This window comes from Piliocolobus tephrosceles, chromosome Y, assembly GCF_002776525.5.
Source record: "Piliocolobus tephrosceles isolate RC106 chromosome Y, ASM277652v3, whole genome shotgun sequence".
Taxonomy (NCBI): Eukaryota; Metazoa; Chordata; class Mammalia; order Primates; family Cercopithecidae; genus Piliocolobus; species Piliocolobus tephrosceles.
Window position 1 is genome coordinate 12,411,071 of NC_045456.1, and position 20,178 is coordinate 12,431,248.

At 39.1% G+C, this 20,178-nt stretch overlaps 1 protein-coding gene and 1 pseudogene across 1 annotated transcript in view; both read left to right on the top strand.

Moving 5' to 3' along the window:
• The window catches only part of ARHGAP6 (Rho GTPase activating protein 6), a 522,948-nt gene that overhangs the window by 322,728 nt on the left and 180,042 nt on the right, over positions 1 to 20,178 (top strand). The gene's annotated exons all lie outside the window — the stretch shown is intronic.
• On the top strand, positions 6,768 to 8,523 carry LOC111531482 (annotated as a pseudogene).

The following is a 20,178-nucleotide window of genomic DNA, read 5'->3' on the forward strand; positions in this document are numbered from 1 at the left end:
TGTCTTCTTTTGAGAAGTGTCTGTTCATATTCTTAAACTAGTCTAAAATTAGATGTTACAGTATATTTTGTAGGCATAAAAATCTAAACCCCAAAGTGGCAGAATTCAAGAGTACTCGTCCCTTATTTTCTACAGGAGTTCATCTGAATCCCTTGATAGTAAAGATTTTCTTTCTTTCTAGTACCTGACATAATTCCTAGTACATACCAAGTGATAATTACACTTTCATTGAATTTACTTAAATAGCTATATGAGAGGTCCATGTATTTCTATATTTCATGAATTTCAAATTATATATTTCAGTCCCATTTAAAGTTAGGATCCTTATAAGGAAAATCCTGAAGAGGATCCAGACTATAGTGTCCAATGTGCAAATTTTTAATTGTGAGCTAGAGATTGAGAATAAAGGAAAGTTACTGGAAAATTTTCCAAGAACTAAGCCTTTCTGTTGTGTTGGTATTGATGATATATGTGTCAGTCAGCAATAAGACTACCAAAGGTGAACTAAATAATCCCATACCATAAAATGTCTTATAAAATTTAAGCTGCTAAGAAAATCTAAGGATTAAAAAATGTACCTATTCACATAGTTCTGCTATTGTGTGTTTAAGAGCAAACTGAGAGGTTGCTATGGCATTACTTATGCGTGCATGGCAACAGAGTGAACTTAGTGATTCAGCTTGATAAAAGAGGAAATTAGCTCACCATTTCCCTTTCCCCAAATCAGAGTCAGATATCCAAATATTTTGTTTTGGAATGGTATATCCATCAACACGTTCTAACGGATGAAAGTCAGTAGTGGGGGTGGGGGTGGGGGAAGGTTGTAAGATGAAATTCGTATGTCATTTGCTTACTTTAGAGAATGCAACTTGTGTCTAAACAATCTATACATATTTCTGCATCCTTCTTTCCCCCTGATAGGATGGGTTTCTCAGTGGCATCTGTTGGGTGAATATACAATGATGAGTAACACTTTGGCAAAAGACAGCAATTTATCAGCCCATATAACTTTGTTCTAATGAAAGTAGATCATCCTAGAATTTGAGAAACATTGTTCAGCTGTGAAACTGTAATTCCCTGTGTGTAACAGCCCTCTAGGCAAGGAGTAGTTTTTGCCAGCATAATATGTGAAGTTTAGTCATTATCAACTGCACAAAGCAGAGGTCAGCCGTGGGCGTACATGTGGGAGGCACTATTATGAAATCAACCCACAGCCACTGACCTGCTGGGGTGATCCAGTACAAACAGAGCCAAATGTCATGAATAAATGCTGACATTTTATCACATGATTAGTTTAAATATTATTTTACTACTGTGTTTTTTCTTGTATTATTTATCTTTCACACTTTTATTTTGTTTCCGGTTTCCTTTCTTTAAATTGATAAATGGAAAATAGGGAAGTACGGTTTGAGTCAGTACTTTGATCATGAACACAGGAAGTTAACTGAACCCACCACCACCACCAAAAAAAAAAAAAGAAAAAAAAAAAAACCAAAACACTCCAAACCTGTGAATCTTGGAATCTTAGATTTGTTCTGGGTTGACATGGGTTTTGGAATCATAATTTTATTAGTTTATTTTTTAATTTACATAGAGTAAAACTGACCTTCTGCAGGGTATGGTTCTGTCAGTTTTCACAAATACATAAAGTTTTGTAGCCAACACCACAATTGTGATGCAGAAGAATTCTATATATACCACCCCCCACCACCACCAAATCTCCTCATTCTGCCTTTTTATAGTCAACCCCTCTCTTCACCCTCAGGCTCTGGCGACCACTGACCTGTTGGAATTGTATTAATCTGTTTTTCTCCAGTGTATCCATTCATGCAACAACCATGTGTTGATAATCTATGCTGAGCTCCATTTTAGATGCTAGGGATGAAATGATGAACAAGACTGACATAGAAGTTTCCATCTGGAAACAAGATAATAAACAGTAGTAAATCAGTAATTCCAAGTTGTGGCAAATGCTGTGTAAAGAACAGAAATATTTCTGTGATAACAGATATCCGAAGGTGAAATCTTCTTTTTTTTTTTTTTTTTTTTTTTTTGTTTGAGACAGAGTCTTGCTCTGTTGCCCAGGCTGGAGTGCAGTGGCGCGATCTCGGCTCACTGCAAGCTCCACCTCCCGGGTTCACGCCATTCTCCTGCCTCAGCCTCCCAAGTAGCTGGGTCTACAGGCGCCCGCCACCGTGCCCAGCTAATTTTTTGTATTTTTAGTAGAGACGGGGTTTCACCGTGTTAGCCAGGATGGTCTCAATCTCCTGACTTCGTGATCCACCCGCCTCAGTTTCCCAAAGTGGTGGGATTTCAGGCATGAGCCACCGCACCCGGCCGAAATCTATTTTAGATACCGTTAAGAAGGTTGCTCTGAGAAGGCAGCATGTAATTTGAGGACTGGAACAGGTGTGTGAGGTGGGTGAGGGGTGGGGACACATGGAGTAATCATTCCAGGCGGAGGGCATAGTATGTACCAAAGACAGTTGGGAGTCTAGTGAGTGAAGGGAGCAATGGCATGAGGTGCTGTGGATAGATAGGCAGAGCCTCACTAAGGTGTGTGTACTTCATTGCATTGCAGTGAGAAGCCATTGAATTAGGATGGGGCTTTAATGGGGATGATTTGGTTGATGTTTTGAGCTCTGTGTAGAAAATCTGTGGTAGACGAGTAAGAATGGATACAGAGGACCACTTGATTTGCAGCCACCATCCAGTTGACTGTTAATGGAAGATTGGGCTTGGCAGCAGCTGTGGAGATGGAGAAGGGATGGATTTGAAATATATTTTAGAAGTATAAGCAACAGGACTAAGTGTTTAATTAGATATGGGTAAGGGGCTGGTGAAGGAAAAGGGGGAATCAAATGTGACTCTCAAGATCGTGCTTGAGCAACTGGGTGGGCGATGCTATTTACTAACATGAGTAAAATATTGAGAGAGAAACAAGTTTGTATTGGAAAATTTAAAAGCTGGGGTTTTGGACAGGCTGAAATAGAGAAACCCATCAGACATCCATTTGGAGATGTGACGCCCCTAGATGGAGATATGCATGTAGAATTCAGAGAACTCGGAGCTGGAGAGAGAAATTTGTGTCATCATTTAACTCTTATTCATTATATCATAAATATATAATTTAAATATATTTATTGTTAATATATTTTGACATATTAACATTAATATAAAATCTGTATTGTTAACAGTTTATTCACTGATATTTATTGAGGGCCCACTGTGAGGGAGACTTACTGAGGGAATGGAGGTATGATGGTGCGTGCAAGCCTATATGATCTGAGGCAGGCTGGCAGTAGTCACACAGATATGTGTAAAATTTAAGGGACCTCAGTACCACAAAGGAGAGGGTTCCATGAAAGGGCATGAGAGGAAGATTTGACTAAATCTGGGTGGAGGTGAGGGTCAGGAAAGGCTTCCCTGCACATTAAAGAATGAGGAAGTGGGAGAGGATATCAGATTAAGGAAAGAACATGGATAAAAGTTGGTGTGGTAGAAGACCAGAGATTTTGGTTCTCAGATGCACTGTGATTCCAATTTAGAAGTCCAGAAGGGCATCCCAGGAGCATCTCAAGCACTTCAGGCAATTCACATTCCTTCAGCAAATATTCGTTGAGCACCTGGTGTGTGCCTGAGATTCTTTCAGGTGTTGGGAATTCAGTAGTTAATGTACAAAGGTTCTTTCCCTCGTGAAGCTTGTTTCTTTCTGGTGGGGCTGATTCAGGAGGGTCACAAATTCCAGGCACATCTTCAGAAGGATTGACTAAGAGATGTTGGCCTGGAACAGAGCCATGAAGAGTGCCAGCATTTAGAGCTCTAAAGGAGCAGAAGCAGCAGCAAAGACCCTAGAGCAAGTGGCTAGTGAAGGAAAAAGAGAGAAAAGGGGTGCTTGTAGCAAAAGCTAGGGGAGAAAACTGATTCCAGATGGCAAAGCTAATGAATGGCCAGCTAGGTTTAGTGGTGCTGAGGGGTCAGGTAGAATAAAAACAGAACAGTCCCCCTTCAGCTTTACAACATGGCAGCATTGAGAACTTTTACCAAACCAGTTTTATCTGAATAGTGGAAGTAGAAAACAGATTGAATTGCTTTAAGGAGTGTCTGGGAAGTGAAAACTGACAAAGTGAGAAGATATTGGCAATTGAGAAGTGAAAAATTGCTGGTGACTTTGGAGAAATTTGCCTTCAGTTCGGGACTTCATTATTGTCCCGCAGCAGAGAGTCTTCTGTTAGTGGTAAAAGTATTTAACTTATTTTTGCCCAACTTGTCTATCTAAAAGGAAGAAAGTAGTAATACATTAAAAGATTGAGATCGCTGAGGATGAAATGGGGTAGTATATGCATGCAATGGATGCTCACTAAAAATAAGGGCTTGCATTTGTAGTGTTTTAAGTTTGCCAGTCTCACTCTACCTGACATAAAATTTTCAGTAATTATCTTATTAAATGCCAAGTAAAATTGGAATTATTGTTAACTGATACTCAAGGGAGGAAATAGAGTAAGTTAAGCAAATTGCCCTAATAACGCTGCTCATAAGCCATGGCCCTCGGATAATTTGAATCCATATTTGCTGTGGTTTGGACATGGTTTGTTTGTCCCCATCAAATCTCATGTTGACATTTGATGGTTAGCATGGTGATATTGGAGGTGGGGCCTAGTAGGAGATGTCTGGGTTATAGGTATGGATTGCCTCATAAATAGCTTGGTGCCATTCTCATGAGACTAGATTGGTTCTCAGGGGAATTGATTAGTTCCTGCAAGAGTGGGTTGCTAGAAAGCCAGGACACCTCTTTGCACGTGTCTGCTTCCTCTTTGACCTTCTCAAACATATTTTAATGGAGCACAAAAGCCCTTGAGGAAATCCAAGCAGATGCCAGTGCCATCTATCTTGTAAAGCCAGCAGAACTTTGAGCCAAAATAAACCTCTGTTGTTTATTAACTACCCAGCCTTAGCTATTCCTTTATAGCAACACAAAATGGACTAAGACAACATCTGTTGACTTGGTTCTGTGCTGTGTTTGCTCCACTTGGTGTTGTAATTTTATTCCCCTATAAGAATTGTATCTGTTTAAGTGGAGACTGAGTGTTCATCTACTTTGTATCCCCATACTACCATTGCATTTAGCCCAGTGCCTGGCACAAAGTTTTCAGTTGTGAGTGGCACCGATACGAAATTTCTCAGCCCTTCCTTGGCCCAACCTTCTTGGACTGCTCTCGTTTTTGAAGCTCCAGTTTATATTCAGGAGAAATGCTTTGGACTTCAGACCCCCAAACTAATTCATGTACACATATCATCAGTGGAGAAAGTGGGACAGAGTAAAGGGTGGAGATACCTCTTGAACATTACAGTAGAAATGGTATGATATTAGCAGAAAATTAATATGTGCACATCTTGTGCTGAGAAATAAGTACTCTAACATTATAAGGAAGCAAATAAAACTGATCATTGCTAGCTGACATATTATATATATAGTATATAATGGAAAAATGCATATATAGTGTATGTTGTATATAATATAATTGAATATTGTATGTTATATACAATGTACATCTATGTATCTGTAGATATCTACTCTTGTGTATTTTTTTCCTCCAAAATGAAATAATTTTGCCATCAGAGAGTACCAAGTAGAAATATTCCCAGGAGGGTATAAGATTGGGATGCAGTCTCAGAACCCATTAAAGAGCCTGGGGACAGGTGGACTGTAGGAGTCCTGTGGAGAGCTTAAAAGCTGTCTCTTACCTCTTGAAAGAAAGGACTGTGAGGGGTGAAGTAAACTGACTCGGTGTACATCTCCCTGGGATATTACTTACTGACTTTCAGGTATTACCTAGGACACGTATGTACGAAATGTTCCAGAATCATGCTTGGCTACATTATTTCCCTGTACTGGCAAAAGTGACCTGCAGAAGTTGTGCATCCTGGGTCCTTGCTAGAACCCAGATGAATGTTGCTTGGGAACTGGAGAGGGAAAAAGGAAACAGAGCACTCCCAAATTCTTTCCCAAATCTCTTGGATTGAAACATCTTAAATTGCCATTTTTATATGTCCAAGATGGTCAAATAGTAACCATTTCACACAGCTCAACCAAAAAGTATGATCCAGCTACTACACAGATGTGAACATTGGAAGGCCTTCTTGTTGGTTTAAAGCCTGGCCAATTGGTAGACGTCTGGGGCTGTATATTAAGGCGCCTTGATTTTGTGAGCCAGAGCAAAGGCATTCTTGTTCCTGTCTCTATTTGAATAGTATCTTTGGTGAGAGAGTGCCAGCATCATCTATTTATTATCCTTCATGCTCAATGACTATGTGAAAAGAAAGGAAAAGACCTTTAAAGCTGGGGTGATTGTCTAGACAGTCCTAAAATAGCTGCTCCAGGTGCAAAGGAAGCCATAAAATGCAGACAAAGCATGAGGCTCCTTTGGCAAAAATACAGTGTGTTTGAACTCTCATAGGCTCCCTGTAAATTATGAAGTAGAAAATGCCCAGGAGACTAGATTCCAATAATTATGATCATTAGTTATTTTAAATTACCACCACTTACTTTACACAGAGGCATTCTCTGTGTGCTAAATTATATTAAAATATTTTTAAAATAATTATTTGAATAATTCAAAGCTGAAATATTCCAGACTGAACTGTTTAGCAGGCTGAAACACCTGTGCAAGCTTTAATTCAAAATATGCAGAGAATTGACTTCATTTTTCACTCCACTGTAGAGGTCTTATAATACAAAACAAGAACAAAACCTTCAGCAGGAGCCCATGCCCCCTGGGTCTGTGCCCTCTTACCCTCTACTTTGTCCTGTGTCTACCCACTGCGCTCTCAAGGTCCATCATGGCCCTACCCTGCTCCACTCCAGCCGTGTCCTCTAGGGGACCGCTGCCACCTTTTACCTAGGCCTCCCCACCATGACCTCTGCCAGAGCCAGCTCCTTGTGGGCCCATGTGGAAATGAGACCTCCAGATCCCATCCTGGGAGTCACAAAAGCCTTTAAGAGGGACATCAATAGCAAATAGATGAATCTGGGAGTTGGTGCCTACCGGGATGATAAGAGACCCAGTTAGATTACCGTAAAAAATTTAGACAATAGCAAAGACTTGGAACCAACCCAGATGCCCATCAATAATAGACTGGATAAAGAAAATGTGGCACATATACACCATGGAATACTATGCAGCCATAAGAAAGGGTGAATTCATGTCCTTTGCAGGGACATGGATGAAGCTGGAAACCATCATTCTCAGCAAACCATCACAAGAACAGAAAACCAAACATCGCATGTTCTCACTCATAAGTGGGAGTTGAAAAATGAGAACACATGGACATAGGGAGGGGAACATCACACACCAGGGCCTATTGGGGGGCAAGGGGCTAGGGGAGCGATAACATTAGGAGAAATACCTAATGTAGGTGATGGGTTGATGGGTACAGCAAACCACCATGGCATGTGTATACCTATGTAACAAAACTGCACATTCTGCACATGTACCCCAGAACTTAAAATATAATTTTTTAAAAAATTTAGACAAGGAATACTTGCCCATTGGGGGACAAGCTGAATTTTGCAAGGCATCTACAGAACTAGCCTTGGGTGAGAAGAGCAAAGTGTTGAAAAGTGGCTAGTCTGTCACTGTGCGAATCGTTTCTGGAACTAGGGCCTTAAGGGTTGGAGCCAGTTTTATGCAAAGATTTTTAAAATTTTTGAAGACAGAGATGTCTTTCTGCCCAAACCACCCTGGGGAAATCACACACCAATCTTCAGGGCAGCTGGCATGCAACTACAAGATTATTAATACTATGACCCCAAGACTTGCAGTTTTGACTTCACGGGAGCTATGGAGGACATTTCAAAAATACCAGAGCAAGGTGCTCTTCTTCTGCATTCCTGGGACCCTCATGCAAAGCAGTGGAAGGAAATAATAATAGTGGCAAAGGAAAAGAATCTCTGCATTCTTTGATATGGTCTACCAAGGCTTTGCCAGTGGTGATGGTAACAAGGATACCTGGGCTCTGTGCAGCTTCATTGAACGGAGCATTAATGTTTGTCAATCATATGCCAAGAACATGGGCTTTATATGGTCAGCATATGGGAGCCTTCACTGTGATCTGCAAAGACAGTGAATGAAACCAAAAGAGTGGAGTCAGTTGAAGATCCTGATCCGTCCCATGTATTCCAACCCTTCTCTCAATGGGGCCTGTATTGCCTCTACCATTCTGAACAGCCTGGGTTTGTGAAAACAATGGTTGCCAGAAGTGAAAATCATGGCCAACTGCATTATTAGCATGCAGGCTCAGCTGATCTCCAACTGCAGTAAGGAGAGTTCCTCGCACATCTGACAACACATGACTGACTAAATTGGCATGCTTTGTTTCACAAGGCTAAAGCCTGAACAGGTGGAGAAGCTAACCGAGGAGTTTTCCATCTATATGACAAAGGATGGCTGCATCCCTGTGGCAGGGAGCACCTCCAGTAACATGGATAATCTTGCCTATGCCATTCACCAGGTCACCAAGTAATGTCCCTGGTGTGAGAAAACAGATACAACTTTTCTGTCTTCAGCTGCTGCTACCATGAGCTTCACATGGAGGATAAATAAGGGAGGGTAGATGGTGGTGAGTAGATCTTTTTTCTTCAATCACAGTGCATAATACGGGGTGATTGAATGCATTTCTTAGAAAAGAACATGTAGCGACACTGGGCAGAGGCGTCTGTGGCTGGTATCTGGAACTTTGTAACTCTAAACCAAACTCTCCCCTATCTTTTTATCTCCAACTTTTCCGAAAGGGTTTACATGTGTGAGAAACTCACAGCACCAACAAACCTGTCAATTATACCACTGCAATATTTCAGAAGCTTTAACTGAAGCATCTTATGGTGTCAGGGGTTCTTCATGAGAAATAGCACACATTAGAGGCTTTGAGAGAAGACCTAGTTCTGTCATTAACAGTCAGCCTCAAGTTTGTCCTCCCATGATGGAGCAACGTTATCAACAGACCATATTGCAGAAATTGTGTTTTATGAAAACTAATGAGTCTGCTGCCACTGTAGCAAGGACAATAAAAGGCGCTTTTTCCTGTCTTATTTAAGAAAAAGAAAAAGCTATCTCTTCTACTTTTTCATGCTGTTCCTTTCCTTATGCACAAAGATTTTTAACTAACCTAGATTTTCCTCCCATTCTACTGCTAGATTGACCATCTACCGTGTATTAGTCCATTTTCGTGCTGCTAATAAAGACGTACTGGAGACTGGGTAATTTATAAAGAAAAGAGGTTTAATTGACTCACAGTTCAGCATGGTGGTGGAGGCCTCAGGAAACTTACAGTCGTGATGGAAGGGGAAGTAAACAAGTCCTTCTTCACATGGCAGCAGCAAGGAGAATTGCTGAGCAAAAGGGGCAAAAGCCCGTTATAAAACCATCAAATCTCATGAGAACTCACTGTCACGAGAACAGCATGAGAGTAACCATCCCTATGACTCAATTACCTCCCACTGGGTCCCTTCCATGACATGTGGGGATTATGGAAACTACAATTCAAGCTGAGATTTGGGTGGGAGCACAGCCAAAGTATATCAAGCCCCATCCTACGTGGATTTATTTAAGAATAAAGAACATAATTTTCTACTGATGCCATAGCCTTACTTTTCTCAGTGGAGAAGGTAACTGTACTTTATCTGAGCATCCTCTTCAATGAATGTGTAATTGTCTCCTGCTGGATGTTGCCTCTGCCCAGTTGGACATCCTCTTTTCATTGAATATGGAAAGCAGATTAGTGGTTGCTAGATTTAAGAAGATGATGAGTTGAGAGGAAGGTGCAAATAGCTGTAAAGGGATACCACGAGGAATCCTTGTGGCAATGAAACTGTTCTGTGTCCTGACTATTGTGGTTGTCACACAAAGATACCTATGTGATAAAATTGCATATAACTAAATACACACACATACACACATTCACACATAAATGAGAACATGTAAAACTTGTGAATTCTAAATAAGATAGTTGAATCAATGTCAGTTTCCTGGCTGTGACATTATACTATAGTCATGAAAGATGTTACAACTGGGGGAAGCTGGGAGAAGAGTATAGGAGATGGCTCTATATTATTTCTTACAGATGAATGTGAATCTACAATTATCTCAAAATAAAAAAGTTTAGTCTAAAATGCATTTCTCAACATGAACTTGAGTCAAACCATCTTGAAAGAGAGGCACTTTGATGTATCCACTTCACAAAGCATAGGGATGAAGATCTCTGGCATTACCAGCAAGCCAAACCACATGACTTTCTGCTGTCTGTACCCTGTGGCCCTACACTGTGAATAAGGGAATGTATGTGCCCTCTAGAACATACTTGTTTGCTTTGTGTTTGTTTGCATCAAGAAAAAAGTTGCAAATGAGTGAGAATATATGTGTACATCTCTAAGATTCATCAGCACCCAAAATACCAGAGCGAGTCAGACGTCATAGGGAAGCCCTGAGCAGAATGTACAAAAAGAGATTGAATAATTTGATTATTCAGAGAAAGCGTATTTCTGGGGGATGGATCTAAAAGGAGCTTGTTCATGAAGATGGTGGGAAAAATATAGCGGCAAGAGGGTCACTAGGTGGAAGTAATATGTCTAGTTTTTGTGAGAACCACACTTGATCTAAACCTTTAAAATCTAATCAAAGAATGAAAATGAATAGATTAGTGTGAGAAGGTAGACATATCATTTGAAAATAGTCTTGGACTTAGGTATTTTGCTCTCATTGATTTAGCAATATGCTCCATTTTGTTAGTTGTTTATACATAGCTTCACAGTTTTAAAGTAAACATAGCCAGTTATGGCTATGATTTCTCTGTAATCAGTTATATTTGCCCAGGAAAGTCTAATCAACAAACAGTTATCAGTTATCTTACCCATGACAACATTGTGAGATGCCAAGAATAGACCACAAGAGCCTCTTTGTGATGGTCTCAGACCTCCAAAACCAATAAAGAAGAATAACACACAGTAAATCAGCAACAGATCTATAGCATTTGAATTCACATAGAGAATTTGGTTAGTGGGCCTGACTAAATGCCTTCACTTTGCAACTCACAGAGCCTTGCGTTTATTCTGCCTGTATCTTAAGCATGGTTTTACTCATTTAGTGGGAGCAGTTGGCTCATGTGTTTTACCTATTTCATTTACTAACTGTAAGGGAGTCAAGAAGAAACTTCCCTTTTGCACCCTAAAGGGTCACTGAAAATACACTAGCATGAGGCAGATTGATTAATAGACGAAAAGGCATACACATTTATTTAACTTGTATACACAGGGAGCTTTGGAATGAATACCTAACATACAGGGAAAAACGGACAATTGTCCATTTTTATGCTTAGGTTCAACAACATGTGGACAGCCATGTAGAAATGTGATTGGACAGAAAGGGTCTGATTTAAATGCTAATGGACTGAGTGGGGGAAACCCAGCAAGGCATGTCTGTCTAGATTCTTCTTGGCCTCTCTGAGAAGCATTTCTTCATTCTTGGTGTGAGGGAAGACCCTGTCTAGAACAGGAGTCTTAGGATCTACAGTCAAACAAGGTAGGTCAGATCATTTCTTCATGGCCAGTTTTTACATAGAACACTTTAGGTTTTATGACTGACTTTTGGGAAAAGGGGTTCTGATTTTTATGACCTATCTTGGGGGAAAGGGATTCTAGTTTCTATGGCTAGCATCAGGGCAAAATGAGACTGAGAGACAGGAGGACAGGAGAAGGTCAGAGAGAAACTTTTGCTTCTGAAGATGCTCAGCAGCAGTCTTCATTTTGAGATACTGTTTTCTGAGCCCCCACAAAATTATTCTAACATGCTGAACATGTGCCAGGCACTATTCTAACAGCCATGAGAATAGAGAGAAAAGGGAGAGAGGCATCCTGCAACTTTCTAGTTGGGTGCCGAGATGATGGCACCATTCACCGAGTGACTCCAAGTGATTTGCCAAATCTATTCTCTTCATTTTGACTCTGCCACCTTCTGACTGGGGGGTCTATGAGCAAGTTTCTCCACCCTTCTATTAAATATCTGTGAAATGGGAGCAATGGTGGTGTCGTGATAATTAGATGAGTAAGCACATCTAGAACATAGAGCTCTATGCCTGGCACAAAGGAAGCCCTCAGTTAATATCTGTGGGATGTGTAAAAGATTGTGTTTATCTGGTTTTCAAGACCATGTTCTTTAGAGATGCCAAGGAGATAGTTGCTATGCTTTCTGGAGTTCTAAGACCCACGTGCATCTCATTAACCCTTGAGAAATCTAATGGGCTCTCAGAATTTTTTAAATTATATATTAATAAATTATAATTGTATTTATTTGGTAAAAAAGTGATGTTTTGAATTTTGAATACAATGTGGAATGATTAAATCGGGCTGATTAACATATCCATCCCAAATATTTAATCTTTTTTGTGATTAGAACATTTGAAAGTTACTCTCTGTAATTATGAAATGTATAGTACTCAGTTATTAGCTATATTCGACATGCTGTGCAGCAGATCTCAAAAAAAAAATCAAATGTTTTCCTCCTTTCTGAGGCTTTGCATCCTTTGACCCCATTGCTGACATCCCCCAGCCTCACCAGCTTGGTGTAGCACCTTGAGATGTGCTTATAACAGTAGCTGGCATGTAGTCAGTGCTAAAAAAATTGTTAGCTTTTGCTGTTGTGCATGTGGTTGTTGTTGTTATTGTAAAATGGTGGCTGGAATCTGCTTGTTAATATGCAGTCATGTTTCAAATAAGGATGTTCCTGTCAATAATGGACCACATAGACAACAGAGGTCTCATAAGATTATAATACCGTATTGTTACTGTACCTTTCTATGTTTAGATGTGTTTAGATACATGAATACTAGTGTGTTACACTTACCTACAGTATTTAGTGTGGTAACATGCTGTACAGGTCTGTATTACAGGAGCAATAGGCTGTACCATCTAGCCTAGGTGTGTAGTAGGTTTGTGTAAATACATGCTGTGATGTTCACTTCGTGGTCCACTAGGTCACTGGTAAGCCTTTCTGTACCTTTTTGTATATAACTTTTTGGATATCTGCCACACTGAATGATAATGCTTAGGTGTTTGCATAAATACACTCTGTGATGTTCACAATGAAATCACCTAATGACACTTTTCTCAGGATATATCCTCATCATTAACTGACACGTGATTGTACTTTAACAGAGATACAATTCTTGAACAACTTGTTAGAAGGAGATGGGAGAAATAACAGAAATAAGGGTAGCGTCTTGAATTTTTCAATTATTAAACTAATCAATTCATTTAAACAGCGGTCATTAATTACTTAAAGTCAGGCAGGTGAGGGAAAGAATGGCTTGACATTTTCTAATTTATCACTCTCACATGTTGCCGCTGGCTAAACAAACTGTGGCTGCTGCTGCAGCTAAGTATGTCAAACTGTTGAATACCCAAGCCAGGCTTTTGAATTATTGAAAAATGCCTACTCCCATGTTGATCCATAAAATCTTTACCATCTTACAGAGAGCTGATGAATCACCTCTCTAGCACCAGGTCCTATAATCTCATAATGCTGGTGCCAACATTGCCCAGGTTCAGTAGCCTTCATGAAATTTATTATTAAAATTTGAGATTTGTTCTTGTGTAGGTGTAATGGGATTAGTCGAATTGCAGAGATGATAGGGCTGCTATTTAGAGAAAAAGCTCCTTTCTAACACTTGCCTCTTCTAATGAGTCACCATAATACCTCTGTAATTATTACATTGATTGTCTTTTGCAGAATTAGATTTTTTTGTAACTCTGGAAGGTTTTGATTATAACATTCAGTTATTTTGTCTGAAGAGTGATCTAGCTACATGAGTTAATAGTCTTTTGATTGAATGTATTGAAAATTAAGTTGAAATTAGAATTTTTGTACAGCAAGGTTTCAGGTGCTCTTTAGCAACTTTGGGACACAAAGATATCTCTACACTTAGAAATAAGTTTTACTGAAAAGTTTTTGGTGGTGAAAAAGTAAAATACCTCAAACAAGCTGCAGAAACAAAGATTTTCCCAGAAATTCTCAACAACTATGAGGATAGACTAGCAGTTCTGCAAGGGATCACACTTGTACTCATTAATCCTTGACAGAATTAGTAGGAATCCTTTGGATTTTAGCCAGTGTGGCAGAGTACCCTGAGACGTGGCAGAAGAGAGTGGTGGTGGTCAGGCACTGAATTCAGTTAACTGTTACTGGTTTCTTAGAACTCATCATGCATTCACATAGAATCTTTGTCAACTTCACAAAAATCCTAGTAGAGTGAGATGTTTATCCCCATTTTAAAATTGAACCATGTAGGTAACTTGCTCCCAAATTACTCAATAAATGCTGCATCTGAATTAGAATCTATCTGAGGCTGGCTTCCCCATCTGGACTTCAGCATGACTCCATTAGTGCTCCCCACCCTCTCCAGCCCTACACTGGTCCACTAGTCACTGGTATACCTTCCTATACCATAACTGTATCTCCCACACAGAATAATAATGCTCAGATGTTTGGAGATGAATGTGCAAAGTTCAGAAATGACTTTAGACAACATTTTATCTTCCTTCACAATGAAATGAGAAAAATTAACACCAATCTAATACCAAAACAAAATAATTTACCAAAAAAGTGATTTTCTTGTGACATGCAGGATTCAATATGAACTATCACTGAATATTGTTTGAAAGGGTTCCACATAAATGCATGTCAGAGAAGCAGGCCAGATGCTCACTAAATCAGCAATGTCTGTGTTAATGCTTTGGCCTGTAAAGTACCTGTAACGTACCTTTAAAACCCTGTAAAGTATCTTGTAATGGAGTAGAATAATCAAAGACTTGGGATAACTTCTGTAGTCACCAAGCCTGTTGTAAATGAATAACCAGGCCTTTTGTTTTGATAAACCCAATCTACATTCCTCTGTAGCACACGATTACACTCAAAAGCAGGTTATGTTTGCCCCCAAATTCCCAGGTACCACTGTGAAGCCAGACTCAGACCTGGCTTTTTCATATCCTTTCACCTGAGCCCCTACATCCCTGGCACCAATAGAGGGCATGGTAATAGTCACTAAATGAACCCACAATATCTGTGTTTAAGAGGAGTGATGTTTTTTGGCTTATTGCTAGTATTCAAATGCCTCTTTACTCACCTATCTTTGACAACATCCCTCTGGATTATGGTACTCACTTAGTATGCCCTTCCCATAGGTGTTCAACATTCCAAAATTATTTGATAGTTTGCAAAACATCCAGCAACATCAAATATTTTCCAGTCTTTAAAGGGCTGAATTTAGTTTGGCCTTAGAACAAAACAATCTGATTAAAGTAATGCATACTAAAAAGTGAATGACTAATATGTTTTGTTTTGTATTATTTGAAATTTTAGAGAAAATTTTTTCCCCCTCACAAGTCCTTAAAATGAAATGTGTGAGCAAGATTTTCTTTTCTTTCTTAGCAGGAATGAATGTCATATGTCCTTTTCTTACCTCAGCTCCTCTTTACTACCCCATTCAGAAACTTGACACTTTTCTCCTGAAGTGTTGATGACATGTAATGTAAAGAATATCTTGGGCACTTAGGAAAATTAAACACATAGGAAACGTTTTTTTCATTCCTAGCATGAAGTTTTCTATTTTTCTTTCCTTTGGGTGGGGCAAAACATTAGTAACTTATACAGTGCTACTCCCTAATGTAAAATTATAAAGTAATTTGTATTTAGGGATGTAGGTTTTTTTTTTTTTTTAGATTTAATGTGTACTTATCATGTAATCAGTGGATGATTGGGTCAAGTCTATGACATGATTTAACCAAGCGATCTATCATGGCATTATTTAATGAAATAATTTTAAAAATGCGTTTATTTTACTGTAAGCCATTGAAGAAAAATTTTACTCAAAGTTTAACAAGTTAGTTCATGATGAGGCATTTGCAGCTGTAAACAATCATATTACTGCGCCATCATTTAGTTTTGTGGAAAATGAAAACGTTTACTTAAGACTGTTAAAAGATTGGTTTTTAATAGTGCTTCCTAAGCAATACAGGCTACCACTTACTTTTCACATTGAGGGAAAAAGAGTTACTCAAATTCACTCAAACTTTAGCTGTATTGATTTCTGTGATGGGTTTTTCTTAGCATGTCAAGTAATTCCTGTTTTATAGTGAAGGTATTACTTTGAGTCAGTATCAAAGTACATGTTCCCCTCAACCTTCTATTGTGTTTCCTGCCTTGTGAGGTGCCAACAATAGCAAGAAGGGGTAATTTAAATTCCACTTTCCATAGAAGAAAAAATAATCCCAGCTGGGTGCAGTGGTTCACGCCTGTAATCCCAGCACTTTGGGAGGCTGAGGCGGGCGGATCACCTGAGATCAGGAGTTCAAGACCAGCCTGATCAACATGGAGAAACCCTGTCTCTACAAAATTAGCTGGGCGTGGTGGTACATGCCTGTAATCCCAGCTACTCGTGAGGCTGAGGCAGGAGAATCGGTTGAACTCAGGAGGTAGAGGGTGAGCCGAGATCATGCCATTGCACTCCAGCCTGGGCAACAAAAGCGAAACTCCATCTCAAAAAAAAAAAAAAAAAAAAAGAAAGAAAGAAAAAGAAAAATCCCTTTGGTAAACCATTATATACTCTCTAAACAGGGATTGTCTTCACACCATTTTGAATTGTGTGCTTCTTGCCTTGTTGCACAGATTAAACTGGGAAACAATTTTATCTGTAGCAGGGTTTCTAAACCTCAGCTCTATTGACATTTGGGGGCAGATCATTCTTTTTTGTGAGGGGCTGTCCTGTGCATTGCAGGATGTTGAGCAGGATGCCTGGTTTCTAGCTACTAGATATCAGTAGCACCTTCCCCTCAGTTGAGACAATGAAAAATGTCTCCAGACATCCCTAAATGCCCTATTGGGTGTGAAGTCATCCTCAGTTGAGAGCTACTAATCTAACAAATTAGCATATTTCTAGCAAAACAGTGTAACTGTTTTTAAAAATAAGTTTGGTCTAGGATGTTTTTCTCTTTCAAATGAGGTATATTTTAGATTATTATCACTTCAATAATAAATAATAATTACAGAAGCCAAAATACAGGTTTCAGATGTTACCTGTGTAGGAATATGAATAACAGTGACAACATTTTCTGAAAGAATAATTTTTATGTAGAGACTAACAAAGCTGTTTTTTCTCATTTGTGCATTTAATTATGATACAATGATATGATTATATTTAGCAATAAATGAATAATCTTCATTAGAAAATTATACAAAGAAATGAACAATTCAGAAAAAATAATAGTTTTCATATTTTGTCCTGTACAATGTGTAAGCACATTGTACCCACTTGATATGCTTATTAGTTATTCTTAAAAGTTTTCGGGCCGGGCACGGTGGCTCAAACCTGTAATCCCAGCACTTTGGGAGACCGAGACGGGCGGATCACGAGGTCAGGAGATCGAGACCTTCCTGACACAGGGGGTTACACCGTCTCTACTAAAAAAACAAAAAACAAAAAAAAAAACAAAAACTAGCCGGGCGAGGTGGCGGCGCCTGTAGTCCCAGCTACTCGGGAGGCTGAGGCAGGAGAATGGCGTGAACCCGGGAGGCGGAGCTTGCAGTGAGCTGAGATCTGGCCACTGCACTCCAGCTCGGGCGACAGAGCAAGAATCTGTCTCAAAAAAAAAAAAAAAAAAAAAAAAAAAAAGATAAAAAATAATAAATAGAAACTTTATTTCTCAGCATCAAGCTCAAGACACTTTTGTAAGCAATGATACCAGCTATTTTAGTCCATCTCTAAAGAACTAAGGGTCCTGGGAATTTTACCATGTCATTGCAATCTTTTTTGCTTTATTAACTGAAGACAAATGAGTGCCCTTTAGTTTTTTTTTTTTTTTTTTTAAGATTAGGAAGCAAAAAGAAATCAGAAGGAGCTAAATCAGCACTGGAAGGTGAATGCTTAATAATTTCCCCTAGAGATTCTGACAAAATTGTCCTTGGTTTGATAAGAGGAATGAGCCAGGAGCATTATTGTAGTCATTTTTCTGCTAAAGCTTTGGCTAACTTTCTCAAAATATTCTTTTAGTAAACAGATATTAATTGAGTTTTGGCTTTCTAAAAAGTCAACAAACAAAATGCCTTGAGCATCCCAAAACACTGTTGCCATGACCGCCACTCTTGACCAGTCTGCTTTTACTTTGACTAGACCACTTCCACCTCTTGGTAGCCACTGCTTTGATTGTGCTTTGTCTTCAGAATAGTACTGGGAAAACCATGTTTCATCTCCTGTTACAATTCTTTGAAGGAATGCTTCAGGATCTTGGTCCCACTTGTGAAAAATTTCCTTCAGAAGCTCTACTCTTGTCTGCAGTTGATCTAAGTACAATGGTTTTGGTAACTTTAGGGTGGAAAGTTTGCTCAACTTTAATTTTTCAGTCAGAATTGTGGAAGCTGAACCACTTGAGATGTCTATGGTGTTGGCTATTGTTTCCGCTGTTAATCATTGGTCCTCTTCAATTAGGGCATGAACAAGATGAATTTTTTTTTCCTCACAAATTGATATGAATGGCCTACTGCTGTGGGCTTCATCTTCAACATCATCTCATCCCTTATTCTTCCTTTTTTTTTTTTTTTTTTTGAAATGGAGTTTTTCCCTCTTGTCACCAGACTGGAGGGCAATGGTGCGATCTCGGCTCATTGCAACCTCCACCTCCCGGGTTCAAGCAATTCTCCTGCCTCATCCTCCTGAGTAGCTGGGATTACAGGTGCCCACCACCAAGCACAGCTAATTTTTGTATTTTTAGTAGAGACAGGATTTCACCATGTTGGCCAGGCTGGTCTCGAACCTTTGACCTCAGGTAATGTGCCCACCTCAGCATCCCAAAGTGCTGGGATTACAGGCCTGAGCCATCACACCTAGCCCTCATCCCTTCTTAAAATGAGCTTTTCATTTGCAAACTGTTGATATCTTTGGGGCACTGTCCTCATAAACTTTTAATAAAGCATCAGTGATTTCACCATTCTTCCACCCAATCTTCACCATAAATTTGATGTTTGTTCTTGCTTCAGTTTTAGCAGAATCATGTTTCCCTGACAGGGGCTCTTTACAAAATGATGTCTCATCTTTCTTAGTGCCTCAAATTAGATCCTGTTCAGATAGGTTATAACAAGTTAGTAAGAATTTATTTTGGTGCAATATACATTTGAAATTTTTGCACAGTTCTTTCATAATGCATATTTTCTATGAACTTTTTGAAGTCCCCTCATACTTTCTCTTTGTTAATTTTGCTAGCATGTTTGACTAAGATAAATTTTAAGGTCAAAAGTATGACTTATATGGTTTTTATAATTAAGTATTTCTGTAATAGTCTGTATTATTGCCAGTTCTCTCCAGGGATAAGTTTTTCCAGCTCATTCCTGAATAATTGTTACAAACGATTCATATTCATCTAAGGTATTTCTGATAACTAATATCAAAACCTTCAGAATTTCAGGGTATACTATGCTTAGCAATATTACTTGGAGCTTCTCTTCAAACAGCAGAAACAGATTGTTTTCCTTTATCCAAAATATAATATAAGTTACATCATGTGAAGCAGTGATAACATTTTGGGTTAAGCCCCAAATCACAACTTCTGGGTGAGAATCCTTGAAATTTTAATATAATCAGCAGAAGCATTCTAGTAGAGTTTTAAAAGTTTATACCTAAGAAACGGTCACTCCAGATTTGTCAATCTATTGTGCTTAAATATGAAAAAAAAATGTATACATACAACACTCAGGCAAAATTCACAGAATGAGTTCTGTATGAATATAACATTGTGGACAGTTTTATCCTATTTACCACATCAATTGATCAAATAAGTTTATGTGAATGTATGCTATCTTGGGAGGCCAAGGCTGGTGGATCACCTGAGGTCAGGAATTCAAAAATAGCCTGGCCAACATGGTGAAACCCCGTCTCTACTAAAAATACAAAAAATTAGTCAGGCGTGCTGGTGCATGCCTGTAATCCCAGCTACTTGGGAGGCTGAGGCAGGAGAATTGTTTGAACCTGGGAGGCGGAGGGTGCAGTGAGCTGAGATCATGCCATTGTACTCCAACCTGGACAACAAGAGTGAAACTCTGTCTCAAAAAAAAAAAAAAAAAAAAAAAAAAAAAAAAAAAAAAA